Raw genomic sequence first — 13,673 nt, 5'->3', positions numbered from 1 at the left:
TGACGGCCTTTCCGCTCAGGTAATTAAAAGGGAGATTTCATTATGTCATTAGACGCGGGCCCCGGGATTGATCGGGGAGCCGGCGCCCAGGCTGGGCTGCCCGAGGCTGCGGGGAGACCTGGGGCCGGGGCGCGGGGAGAGCCCGCCAGCCCGAGCTGCCGCCTCGACGTGAGACCCCACCCCGACACGGCCACCAGATAAGCCCGGGGGGCGTCCGGCCCTGCTCAGCCCCTCCAGAGCCGGGAGCCCCGACGGTGCCTCCCTGGGCCCCACCCCGCCGTGGTGTCCGGCATCCTCCGCGGCCGCCCAGGGCGGGCCTCCCGCTGGCCCCCGGGAGCAGGGGCGGCAGGCCCAGCCCACGGGGCGCCGGCACCTCCTGTAGGAAACGCTCGCTCCTGCCGGCCGAGGAAGAGAAGGCGCTGCTCCGGCCTCTGCTCGCAAGGGGCACGTTCTTGGGAACGCCGTCCCCCGCGAGACCGGTTGGTTTCTGGTGCAGCAAGTATTTTCCGCCTGGACTTTGGGATTAAAGGAAAGATGCGTTGGTGTGGATTTTTTGGGCTTGAGCAAACGTGCTGTCCACTAGACCCGTTTCCACGAGGACGTGGCTGAGGGCAGCAGCCGGCCCCGCCCGCCCTCTGCTCACTGAGGGAGACGCAGCCGCTGTGCCCCCCCCCCCCCCGCTGGCCTCCTGACCAGGGCGGTGCGGCCCGCGCTGCCCAGTCTCGGCCGCGTCTGGCGGGAGCTTTGCTGGCCGGGGAGCTGCTGCCTGGTGGAGGGCAGCCGGTGGCCGTGCCCCGACCCAAAGAGCGAGCAAGGACAAACCCTCTCTCCCGGGACCGCGCCCTCCCTGCCCTGCCCAGGCCCCCTTCTGGGTCGGGCTCCTTTTTCGGGACAGTAGGGGCCTGCCGCCCGCCCTGCCCGTGGGGGCCCGTCCCGGCTGCTCCTGCCTGCCCTGCGGTGCCCATCTGACCTCCCCGCTGCAACCTGGAGGCCGGGCGTCTGCCCTCTGGGGTCTTCACCCGCCCTGGGCACCTGTGCCAGGTGCCCACGCTGTGTCCCGCCCCCAGGGGCCGGCGAGGGCAGCCTGAGGCCACCTCTGTCCAGGCTCCGCGCAGCTCGGGCCTGGCCTGTGCCTGCCTGCGGTGGCGGCCACCCTTAGCTTCTCTGCGGTCACTTCAGTGAGGAGTGTCCCCTCCCGTCCGTCCTCCCTTGGGGGTGCAGGCGCGAGGGCCACCTTGGTGGCCAGCGCACTGCGGGGCTCTGGCGTGTCGCGAAGCCGTCCCCTGCGTGGCCACGGGCCGCCGGCCGGGGGGGCGTGACCTGCTCTCTCCACAGTGGCCGCCTCAGACTAGTACTGGGGTGAGCTCAGTTGCCACGTGGCGTGAGCTCTCGGGGCGCCCCGCGGCAGGCGTTTCCTGACCAGGCCCTTGCCGTCCTCCGTCTTTTGTTGATGTCCCGCTGTCCCTGAGAGCCGGAGGGCCCGCCCGCGCTGTCGGTCCTGTCTGGCGCCTCGACCCCACACACGAAGCCCAGGCTGCGCCCCGGCGTGTGGAGGCCTGGGCGGGCGTCCCCAGGCCGGCCGGAGCCCTGCCCGGGCCACGCCCCGGCTCAAGAGGGTCTGGCCAGCAGCCGGGTGGCCAGCGGCTGGGCGGGCGCCGGGTCAAGCTGCATCTCCCGGCCTCGGGGCTCGGGCGGCGCCCCCGCGACTCCGGGCGGCCGCGGGTCTGGGGAGCCCGCGCCTCGTCTTCTCAGAAGAAACAGGTTCCGAGGAAGACGGGCTCACCCGGGGGTTAGGTCAGAGAAACCCCGAGGCTTATGAAGTCGTTTGTTCCGCGTCGTGCCCGCGCCCGCGGGGGGCGGGAAAGGTCAGCCGTGGCTCTGCGGCCGCGCGTCAGCCTGGAAAAATGTGGTGCGGATCGATGAGACGGGGGAGCGCGCCAGGCGCCTGCGCTCCCCGGCCCCCCGCCCGCGGCCCGTGCGGAGACGCCGCCTCCGGGCCCTGCCCGCGCTCGCCAAGACCCACAGATCAGCGCGGCCTCCGCCTCCGCCAGCAGCTTCCTCGGGGCACAACTTCGCCGCCCCGGCCGGGGCCCAGACGGCAGCTGGGTCGCGGCCACGTGGACGACCCTCACGGCCGCCCGCGGCTCCCTGGGCCCGTCGCTGGCTGAGGGCTCCGCGCGGCGGGGGTGCGGGGGTGCTGGGGCTCGGGGGCCGGGGGCCGGGGCTTGGGGGCCCGGGGTGCCGGGCCTCTTGGCAGGAGGGCGGCCTCCCGTGGGCAGTGCCGGTGGGCGTCCCTGGGGCGTCGCCTCGGGACCGCCAGGAGGACACTGGGCTGAGTGCGGGACTCAGCAGGAGGCGCCTGGGGCCCTGCGCGCCCGGGGTCGGGGGCAGCGAGGGTGACTGCGCCCCTCCGGGGGGCACCCAGAGAGGCACAGAGGGGCCCTGAGACCTGGAGGGGGCCGGGGCCCCGGGTGAGCGACGCGATGGGTCTGGGGCGCGGGGCCTGCGCCTGCCCCTTGTCTCGGGCCGGGGTCCCGGGACGAGGAAGCAAGTTGGGACGAAGTCACGGCGGCGGGTCAGGGCGGCCCCGCTGGCGTCACTGGCCTGTCCGTGCAGGCCTCTGCCCGGAGACGGCGGGTGCCCGAGGGCCACCTACTGCCGGGGCGGCCAGGGGCGGGAGCCCCGGCCACTGGCCCCGGTGGGGCGAGAACGCCCAGGTCCTCCCGCTGGGCCGGGCCTGTGCTGGACCCAGGCCTGTGGACCGGGGCTCGAGCGCACAGGGTGGGGGCTGAGCCGGCAGCTCCCCGGGCTGGATGGGGTTGGGGCTCGCTGGCGGAGGCTGCCGGGCCGGCCCCTCCTCGCCCCGCGTCTGGGCTCCCCGCGGGGCCTCCGGCCTGTTCCTGCTCAAGGACAGCTGGGGAGGAAGGACACAGATAAGGCCTCTCTGGCACCGGGTTATCTGGCGACCTTTGGAGAGGCTGAGAGGGGAGTGCTGTCACCAGGGGCGTGGGCGGTCGCTGGGCCGGAGCTGCGGGGCGGGAGGCCGCAGTCAGCGCTGTCAGCACTGGGCCCAGCCCCACGGCCCCGACGGCCCCCGCCACACACGAGACGACGCCCCTGGTCCCCCCGGCCCCACCCCGCACAGCCCCGACGCCACCGGCCCCGGCCCTGCGGGCGTTCGCCTCTGAGAGGCGGGCGGGGCCGGGGCAGTGGCCGGAGCTCCCGCGTGTTCCCGTCCTGCGGGCGGCGCCAGGCCGCGCTGTGGGCAGCTCCAGGCCTTCCCAGCCGTGGAGTCCACGGGCCGGGCAGGTTGAGAGTCCATGGCTGCAGCCCACGCTGCCCGGGCGTCCTGCTGGACGGGGCCCCCCTGGAGAGCGTCCGCGGGCTGGGGGCTCCCTTCTTGAATTTATAGTGGCGCTGGAGCCGGAGTCGCACCACGCACAGCCTGCGTGTGACACGGCCGCCGCAGTCACGCCTCGCACACGCGTGCCGGGCGGGGCTCGGGGTGCGCTTCCTGACCTTCTGAGGAGACGCTTCCTGGGCTCGGAAGGCTCCCGGCGCTTCACCGCCGCGGCCGAGACGCGACACCGATGCCGCGGCGCGTCGCCCGACACAGACGCGAGCCCGGGAGCGCGGCGAGGGTGGCCGCGGTGGGGAGCCCTGCCTGGCCCGGGCCGGCCGCAGCGCTCCGCGCGGTGCTCGCCTCTGTGCTCTCAGCCGCCTCAGCGCCGCTTCTCGGGCCCGGGGCGCCCGGATTCCGGTCTCGGGGGCCGGTTCCATTTGGCCGGCAGGGCGGCCAGAGCGAGATGCTGCCTGCTCCTGGGTCAGCGGCCGGGGGCGGCCCTGGGTCACCCTGGCCGGACGCGGCGCGGACCCAGACGCGGAGCCCGGCTCCCACGGCCCTGAGCCCGCAGCACAGCCCGCCTGAGTCCACCTGCGCCGGTCTGAGCCCACCTGGAGGCGGGCACCGGCCTCCCACCCTCCGGCCCTGGCTCCCTCCAGCGCGCCCTGCCGCCAGCCAGGGCCAGAGCCACCCGCGCGGGCCTGGGTCAGGCTGCAGGAGGAGGCCGCCCTGGAACTGGCAGCCGGAGGCTCCCGCTGGGACGCTGCCTTGGGTCGGGAGGTCTTAGGAGGCTGGCACTGACTCCAGTGCCCCCTGGGCTCCCCGCCCAGCCTTCCACGCCCCGGGGCCCTCAGCCGGCTCCCCTCTGCTCCCTTGGTGGGAGGCGGAGCAGACGCGGGGCACAGCTGCCAGGCACGGGGGAGGGAAGAGCTGCCTGGGGGCACAGTGGTGTTGAGCCCCGGGGTCCCTCGGGTCCGCGTCCTCGGTGCTGCAGCCGGGGGTCTGAGAGGGCTCCGCGCCGCCGGGCCGCAGCTGGTCTGGGGGAGCCTCTGCCCTCCTTGGGCCGGGGCCGCCCCTCCCCACACCGTCTCTCCTGGAACAGCCTCTCCGCTCCGTCAGGTGCGTCTGCGCGAGTCCGCAGGGCACCCTCCTGGCCATTTTCGGGGCACTGTGGTGGGACGTCTGTCCAAAGGCAGGGAGCGGGGGTGCCGGCCGGCGGAGAGCAGAGCCCAGCCTGCTGCCCACCTGCAGCCCCGGGCCAGAGGGCACAGGCACGGCGGCCACGGCACGGACAGCTGGCGGCCACGGCACGGCCTCACAGGCAACACGGCCCACGCTGGCGTGGGTCCTGCTGGCCATGCCGTGAGGCACGAGTGCCCGCTGGCAGCTGCCCTGCAGCAGGGGCCCAGCCTGGGGCCTGTCAGGAGCTGGTGGGGCCGCCGCACCCCACGTCCCACGGGCCGCTCCAGAGATCCAGCACCTGCCTCCACGGGCCCTGTGCACACGCAGCGCACGCCCACCCAGCACACGCGTGCACATGCCCGTGCAGCACACGCCTACCCGGCACATGCCCTGGAGGCCAGGCTCTGCGCTGAGGTCACCGTGGACTTGGCGGCGCGGGGAGCGGGTCGCTCCCAGGAGCTCTGTGCCGGGGCCCTCCCCGCCCAGGCCTCCCCCGCTGCGTGTGACAGCCGGGCCGACGTGTCGCAGCGACCTTTCCTCGCCTCGGCCTGTCACGTCTGCCCTGCCACTGTGGTATTTGGAGGCCCCGCGCGCGCCGCTGCCGGACGTGAGCGGTGGCAGGTGACACGCGTCAGCCGCTGTGGGCGCCGGGCTGCAGGCGTGGGCGGGGCCGGCCGCCATCTGGCGCATTCCAGAGCCCGAGAGCCGCTCCCCCAGCCCACCCTCCCTCCTGACCGTCCTCAGAGCAGCCTGGCCTGAGGTGGACACTGTCCCCTGCCCCCCGCCATGCGGGCTGGGCCGGGGCTGCCCACTGCTGGCCCAGGTGCTCCGCCTTGGTGCCTGGGACACCCGCGCAGCAGGCCGGGGGAGGCCGCGGGCCTGGTGTCCGGGGCACCCTCCGCTCCGTCCTGTGCCCCCGACCTCTCCCATGACGCGCATCGAGCCTCCGCTGGGTGACGGTCACGGTCAGGGTCCTACACAGCCGAGCCCCTGGCGGCGCAGGTGGCAGGTGCCGCGTCCGGCCGCTGTTGTCTTTCCTGCGTTCTCGCTACTGCCGCGCTGGTGCCGCGGGCGTCCTCGGGGCTGGTTTCGGTTTAAGAGAGCTGGGGCCGACAGCGGGGCCGTGACCTGGCCGGCCAGTCCCGGGATGACCGCCGCGGGCTCCGCCCCGCCCCGCCCTGGGGCTCTCGTGACCTGGCCCAGCCTCCGGGGCCCCCACGGACCTCTGATGTCGTGTGAACAGGCGCTGCCGGCCCCCACCCACGTCCCCCTTCCTGCTTGGCGCCGCTGCCCCGGAGGACACCTGGACCCAGCCCAGGCCGGTGGGCGCCGGCGCCTCGGAGGAACACGGGCTCCTCACGCCTCCCCGCTCGCTCTCTGGCTTCTCGAGGGCCCCGGCCTCACCCTCGGTCCCCTGCCCGCTTGTGGGCACTCCCTGGGGGCACCCCCCGCAGGCATTCGGGCAGCAGCTCCCGCCCCCGCCCCTGGGCGCGCTCGTCCGCGGGTGGGCGCGGGGCGGAAGGCCGAGCCTCCCAGCCACCATAAATCGCGGGCAGCGCCCGCCCGCAGCCCGGCGCGGCTAATGGCAGCGGCCATTATCCCCGAGCAAACAGATGGAGGCTCCCCTCGGATCACGCGTAATTGTGCTTGGACGTGTCAGCTTCAGGTTTAATTGGTGTGCGCGCCGCGAGGCGTGAATTACGGCACGTGTAATTTATTTATGCAATAAAAGTTACCGTTAGCTGAGAGAGGAAAAATAAAGGGAAAAATAATACGTTTCGCACCATAATTAGATAATAAAGTTGGAGCTAGAGATGCTCTGCCCGGGAACTCCCTCTGGCCTGGGAGGCGGCTCCACGCGGCCTGGGGAGCCTCGGGTGGGGGGGGCGGCCCAGGGCGGGCCGGGGTGGGGGGGGTGTGTGGGGGTCTGCAGCAGAGCCCTGGAGGGCGGGCGCAGCCTGGGGGGCAGAGGGGGGCGGGCGGTGGGGAGGGGGGCCGTGAGGGAGGGGCCGGGTTTCTCCTGACCTGGAGGTGAGTCCTGGGCTCGCGGGCGGGCGGCTCGTCTGACCCGGGCCCTCGCCACCCCGCGTTGGCCGTGGCCGCAAGCCGAAAGGCTGGACCTCGCGGTCCGGCTCGCGCGGCGCGTCCCCCCACTTGGAGGGTCTCGGTGCCGCGCCCCGTGAGGCGGCTGCCCGGGAGAGGGGCGGGGTCCCCCAGGCTCGGGGCCCCGCGTGCAGAGGGCCCGCCGCGAGCGCAGCGGACGCCGCGAGGAGGGCAGGGCGTCCTTGGGGGAAGCGCCGGTCACAGGCACATTTCCAGGTCGGGTGGCGCTGGCGGTGGGGGCGGCGCCGAGGACCCTGGGCAGGGGAGGCTCCCGGGGCTGTCCCAGCCACACGCCCTGTCGGGCCAGCTCGACGGGGGCCAGTGAGAGGCCCCGGGTCAGGGTGGACCCTGGTGTTCCAGAAGCCTCAGAGGCAGTGACTCGTGGCCTCCCCAGGGCTCCGGTCCCCTTTGCACGTCTGTCCTGGCAGGGACGGGGTAGGGAGGGCTCTTTTCTGGAGAAACCTAGGAGAGGCCAGTCAGCAGGAGGGTGAGCCTGGCTTGGGGAGGCCCCAGCCCAGCCGGCCTCTGCTGCTTCTGGCGTGGGCTGACCCGACCGTCACCTCCCCTGCTGGGACAGCTGTGCCTGCGCCTCCCTCACCCTTGTGGCACTGCCGCTGCCCCTGCCGGAGCCTGGGCCCAGGAGGGAGGGTGATGGGGGCTGCCCCTGCCTCCAGCCATGGCCTCCCATCCCTGCCCCAGGACCGTGGACAGAACCAAGGGCTAAGGGCCGCCCGAGTGGCGGTGGCGCCCGTGCCATGGTCTGGCTCGCTTGGTTGGGTCAGGTTGGTGGGTGCGGGCAGCCAAGTGGGCTCTTAAGGGGCCCAGTCTGCAGCAGGCGGGGCGCTGCTGGCCATGGGAGGGTGCCGCGGGACCCTGAGGCCGGCGGGACACCCACACTGCCCTGGGTGGGGTCCCCAGCGGCCGGTCCGCAAGGGACGTTGTCGAGGGGCGTGTGGTCTCTGCTGTGGGCAGGCCGGCCGCTGCCCCAGCACCAGATGGTGGGTCCAGGCTGACCACCCTCGGCACCCGACCCAGCGGCTCTGGTGGCGGGTGGGGGCTGCCTCTGCCCGGCGCGCTGCGGCCCCTTGGGCAGGTCGTCCTGCTCCTCACAGTGATGCCTGCGGCGCCTGAGGGCAGGCCAGGGTCTGCGCCGGGGCTGGCTGACTGACTGACTGCCCACCTGCCCACCTGCCCACCTGCCCGGCCCCAGCACCCCTGTGCGGCCCTGTGGGCGCCCTCTGGGCACCAGGCTCAGATGGCCCCAGGGAGCGGGCACCACAGCGGCGCGGGCGGCGAGCCCGTCCTCCGGCCAGGCCGCGTGCGCTGGCTCGGGGAGCTGCCCTCACCTGGGGGATGGCCGGGGGAGGGGGGAGGGGACTGGGGGGGAACGGGAAGGGGGGCCGGGGGAACGGGGGAGGGGGCCGGGGGCGCCCCGGCCTTCAAAGCCGGTGGCGGGGGAGGGCCCGGGTGGGGTGACCAGGCAGGGACTGCAGGCCGGGGCCCAGCCCCTCCGCGTGGGCCCACGCCCGGTGGCTTCCCCGGGGGCCTGCCTGGGCTGGCCCGGGCCCCCCGGTCTCCCTGCGGCGGCAGACCCCGCGCCCGCGGCACGGACCCGAGCAGGCGCCGCTGTGCTGGGGGGGCGCGGCCTGCGGGGGGCCTGGGCGGGGCTGCAGTCTGGGGGGGGGGGCCTGGGCGTGGCTGCGGGCGGGGGCGTGGCTGCGGGCTGGGGGCGGGGCCTGGGCGTGACTGCGGGCTGGGGGCGGGGCCTGGGTGTGGCTGCGGGCTGGGGGCGGGGCCTTCAGCGGGGTCTGGGCGGGGCTGCGGGCTGGGAGGGGGCTGGGGCGTGGCTGCGGGCTGGGGGCGTGGCTGCGGGCTGGGGGCGGGGCCTTCAGCGGGGCCTGGGCGTGGCTGCGGGCTGGGGCGGGGCTGCAGGCTGGGGCGGGGCCTTCAGTGGGGTCTGGGCGGCTTCGGGCTGGGTTGGGGCGGGGCTGCAGGTTGGGGCGGGGCTTCGGGCTGGGGGCGTCGTTGGGGCGTGACTTCGGGCTGGGGCGTGGCTGGGGGCGTGGCTGGGGCGTGACTTCAGGTTGGGGCGGGGCTGGGGGCGTGGTTGGGGCGGGCTGCAGGTTGGGGCGGGGCTTCGGGCTGGGGGCGTCGTTGGGGGCGTGACTTCGGGCTGGGGCGTGGCTGGGGGCGTGGCTGGGGCGTGACTTCGGGCTGGGGCGTGGCTGGGGCGTGGCTGGGGCGTGACTTCAGGTTGGGGCGGGGCTGGGGCGTGGTTGGGGCGGGGCTTCGGGCTGGGGGCGTGACTTCGGGCTGGGGGCGGGGCTGCGGGACCCCTGGGGAACAGCCTCTCCGCCGCAGGGTCCCTCCGGGCCTGGGGCCTCCAGAGGGCTCAGACCCCCGCCCCTGGGGAGGGGCTGCGGGCACCGCTGCGCTCTGTCCCCGCAGCCCGCTGGGCGTCTCGGAGGAGCAGGGCCGGCCCCGCCGGCCCCGGGGGCTGCGGGCTGGCGCGGGCCGGAGTCCCGGGCCCCTGGCGAGCTTGGCTGGTCGCCTCGCCCGCGCTGCCCTGCAGGGCGCTGGCGGCGGGCAGGCGGCGAGGGCGCTGCCGCGGGCCGGCCGGGGAGAGCCGCCCGTCTCCCCCCGACCTGGCCCTGGCGCTCCGGCCGTCCTCGTCTGCGGCGGCCGCGCCCTCTCGCAGGCCCCACATCCGCGCGGCAGACCCGGCCTCGGGCCCCACGGCGCCTGGGAGGGGCCTTTCTGTCAACCGGCAAATGTGGGGGGCAGGTGGCCCCTAAACCGAGAACTTCTGGGTCGGAGCCCCAGATGCCCTTCCGGCCACAGGTGACTGAGGCCCGGGGGCCTCCCCTTAACCCCCTGGGCAGGCGGGAGCACCCCGGGGCGCCCGCAGGCCTGCCGTGCATTCTGACACCTGGGGTGCTGGTGCTGGCCACCAAGGTCTGTTCCCACGGCCTGGAGGTTCCCTGGCCCTTGCCCAGGTACACTGGCATCCAGGCCCCGCCCTGAGCTTGGCAGATGTTCTGTGGCGAGCCTCCGGGTCGGGCTCGGCGCAGCCGGTGGCGCAGAGGACCAGCCCTGCCCAGCTGGGAGCACTGGCCGCTGCAGAGGGCAGGCCCAGCCCAGCGAGGTCCAGCAGCCGGCCTCTTGGCGGCCGCCATGTTCTCTTGATCCCAGGTGGGAGTCTGGAGGGTGGGACTGGGGAGTCTTGGGCCACAGGGTGCGGGTGGAGTCCCGGGGCCAGGGTGTGGGACAGCGGAGCCGCGGCCACAGCTCTAGGGGATGCCTGGTCTGCCCCCTGCCCTGCCTCTCCTGCCCCTGCACCACCTGCTCACAGGCCAGATCCAGCTGCTGCCATGAGGGGGGAAATGGCCGCACCCCAACTCCACCAGTGGCCCTGTCACTCCTCAAGCCCTCAAGATGCAGGTCTGTGGGGAAGTTCAGGTGTGAGCGTGTGCAGCCCAGGTGTGGGTGAGCGTGTGCAGGTGTGAGCGTGCGCGAATGCGTGTGCATGTGCAGGTGCATGTGCTGCAGTGGGCGGCGGGCGGGCCACGGGAGGCTGCCTCCTGGGGAGCTTCCCCATCAGTCCCAGCAGCAGAGTCCTGGGGCAGCAGCTCCTGCTGAGAGCCAGCAGGGTGCTGGCCTCCCCGCCACCCACGCGTCACCACCCAGACCCCGGCTGGGGAGGGGCCCTTCACGCCGCGGTGCCTGCCAGGCCCTCGCTCACACGCCAGCCCTCAGCTGGCGAGTCTGGGGTGCTGGGGGGCCGGGGCTGGGCCTCTTGACAGCCTGGCAATACCCTTTACCCCCACCCCCGTCTCCCCAAACCATGACCGACCGGTGCTCCAGGCACAGTCTTCCCGGTGCAGAGTCCTCCCGCCGCGTCCAGTCAGGTCACTGAGCAGGGCAACAAGGTCCCGTGGACACAGTGTCCCTCTGGGCATCTGCTCTGGCTGCAGCCTTCCCGCTGGCGGCTGGCAGGTGGCTGATTTCCTTAACTTCATGGCTGCCTGGGGCCCTGGCACCAAAACACTTGGTGCAACCCCAGGCTTTTCCCATCCTGCCTGCCTTGCTGCAGGGCCTGACCCCAGGGTGCAGGCCTGGTGTGGGAGGTGCTGCTGGTCCTTGGGGTCCCCGCCCGGTCTCTCCCCTCGCCCTCTAGGCCCCATTGTTTGGCTCCATCACGGCCTGAGACTGGGCTCTAGCAGAAAGGGCCCCTCTGTACCCCTGGGCTGCCCAGTGCCGGGACGCCCCGGAACAAGCGGTCCCCAGGGCCCCCCGGACCCCCCGGAGGCGACAGCTCTGAGAGCCCTGGCGAGGCCGCGGGGGCGCGGAGGGGGGAGGCTTCCTCCCGGCGGGGGAGGGCGGCCGGGCCTCCTGTGCTCTGGCCCCGCGAGGCTCCCTGGCCTGAGCCGGCGGTGCCCGCTGCCGGGCCTGGGCAGACACCGCGCGCCCCGTGCAGCGGGCAGGCCGGGCGCAGTGCCCCTTCCCCTGCGGGCACCGGGGCGGGCGCGGGGCGGGCGGGGCGGGGAGCGGAGCGCGGGCCGTGCAGGGCGCCCCGCGCTCCCCAGACCAGCACTTCCCATCTTAGCTGGTGGCCTTTCCAGCACCATCTGAGGGCGGCCCCTGCCTCGGCGGCGGGCGGCGCGTGTCCAGCCCCACCGCGCGGGACCCGCGCCCGGGGCCAGGGGAGGCGCCGCGGGGGCGCGGGACGGGCGGCGCGCGGGGCGGATGGAGCGCTCGGGCCGGCGGGCGCGGCTCCCGGGCGGCGAGGGGCCGGGCCGGCCCGTATATCGCGGGGCCGTGTCAGGCTCCGTAATGGAAAGTAACGCGCCAGCGGTCACGGTTCCTTCCGCGCCGCGGCCAGAGCGCCGGCAACGCCGCCCCCGCGGCCGCCACGCCTGGGCGCCCGCCCCGCCCCCCCCGCGCCCCGCGGGGGTCGGGGCGAGGGCGGGGGCGCTCCCCCAGGCTCCCCCTCCAGCCTCGCGGCTTCTTCCCCCGCGCCGGGCTCGCGCGGGAGGTCTGCGCCCCCGCCCCGGCCCGGCCGCCCGGTCCCCGCGCCCGCCAGGCGCAGAGCCGGCCGCGGGGCCGCAGGCTGGGGCGCCCGGGGAGCCCCGGGATGCGCGACCGCCCCGCCCGGCTCCCGGGAGGCCCAGCCCCGCCGCGCCTTTGTCTGCGGGCGGGGCGCGCGGCCGCCTGGGCCGCATTAAAATTCCTGGCGCCCCCCGGCCGCGGCCGCGCGGCTCCCCGAGACGCCACTCCCGCTGTTACTGTCAGGTGCCCTCGACTCTTTATTTTTGCCCTTTTATCTATTACAACTAATTCGAGTTCTTTTGCCCTTTTCAGTCTAAGACGTGGGCTTTCCGCAAAGCCTCCCCCTGCCAGCGAGCGCTGCGCGCCGAGCCTTTAGAAATTGAGGGGTTTACTGTCAAAATGAAAATTTCACTTCAAATTATCTTGGCTGATGCTCGCCGCACGCCGGGGGCCGCGCGCAGCCGTTGACAGGCCCGTCAGCGCGTCCGCCACAGCCCCGCCGCCCGGCCCTGACAGCGCGCGCATCCAATTACCGCCGGGCGCCCCGTCCAGCCCGAGGGGTCGCGCCTCGGGCCGCCCCGCGCCCCCGCCCCGCGCCCGCACGGCGCCCGGCCGCCCACCCGCCCTGCGCGGAGGGGATCCGGGCCCCGCGGGTCCCACGACGGCCGTCGGCGCCCCCCACCCATCTCCCCAGGCCCCCGCGGCGCCCCCCCTCGGCCGCCTGCCCGACGGGGCCAGCTGCGCTCCCCGTGCGCTCCCCGTGCGCTCCCCCTGCGCTCCCCGTGCTCTCCCCGTGCGCTCCCCGTGCGCTCCCCCTGCGCTCCCCGTGCGCTTCCCCGTCCCTGCTCAGGACGCCCGGGCCCACCCCGCGAGGACGTCCCTGCCGCGGACAAGCCGGGTGGGGGGCGCACGGCCGCTCCTGGAGCCCTCCCCGGGCCAGGGGCTGGTGCGCCGGGGACTCCGCTAGGGCGGTCGGCGGGACCCGGCGATTTTCCTCTGACCAGCGACCCGGCCTCAGGCCTCTCTGCCGCGGGACTGGGGTTGGGGCAGCGGGTTTGCGCCTCAGGGGCCCCTTGGCGTGACCCACAGGGCAGAGCTGCGCCCCCGCCCCCGCCCCCGCGGGCTCACCCGGCCTCTTCCTCGGCCAACTCCGCAGCAGGGCGGCCACCGCGGCCAGGCGGCCAGGCGGGCGGGGGAAGGCGGCCCCTCCTCAGAGGCCGCGCCCGGCCCCAGGCGGGTGCAGCGGGGTCGCGGCTGGCAGTCCTGGGGAGCTCGGAAAAGCCCTGTCCCTCCAAACTCCGGAGCCCGCGCTGGGAGGGCGGGACGGGGCTCAGGCGCCAGGTCCAGAGCTCAGAGCCCAGCGGTTCACTGCCAAGGGCTTGGCTCTGCCTTCGCGCACCCCAGATTCAGGGGGATGCTGGCTCAGCGCTGGCCCCCGGGGTTTGCTCCCCTACAGAGCTGGAGCCCCAGACCCGCTGTCCGTTCTGCAATGCAAACGCCATCCGCGGTTTATTACACGGCCTCGGAGCAGGCAGTTACCAGTGCGAACATACAATTAAAAAACCCACAACTTTATGGAGTCAAGAGTGCGCGGCCGCGCGGCCGTGGGGGTGTGGGTGAGTGACGTGCTGAGGTGGAATCCAAGGTCCGTGGGGCGGGGGCAGAGGCGGCGGCCGCGGGGCAGGGGCGGAACAAGCCCTCGCAGGCGTCCTCTGCTTGTAAACCTTTGGGCGTAAACTTTATGCTCCGGAGGCCGCTCTTCTGCGGCCTCTGGCCTGGTCAGAGGCGAGAGGGCCAGGCTGACTGGCGTCCAGCGGGGTCCTTGAACCCGGCAGCAGCCATGGGGGCCGCAGCCCGGGACACCAGCTGATGCCCCCTCGGGGGGCTGGGCGGGGCACCCCTTTGCCAGGGTCCTGCCTTCCCGCCGAGACTCAGCGGGGACAGCTTCTTCGAGGGTGGGCTGCGCACCGTCCCGGCTGCTCAGGGGCCTCCTGAC

Source organism: Talpa occidentalis, unplaced genomic scaffold (genome assembly GCF_014898055.3).
Source record: "Talpa occidentalis isolate TD23 unplaced genomic scaffold, MPIMG_talOcc4v2.1 talOcc4.6, whole genome shotgun sequence".
Taxonomy (NCBI): Eukaryota; Metazoa; Chordata; class Mammalia; order Eulipotyphla; family Talpidae; genus Talpa; species Talpa occidentalis.
The sequence above is the reverse complement of the archived record's forward strand: the minus strand, read 5'-3'. Positions refer to the sequence as shown.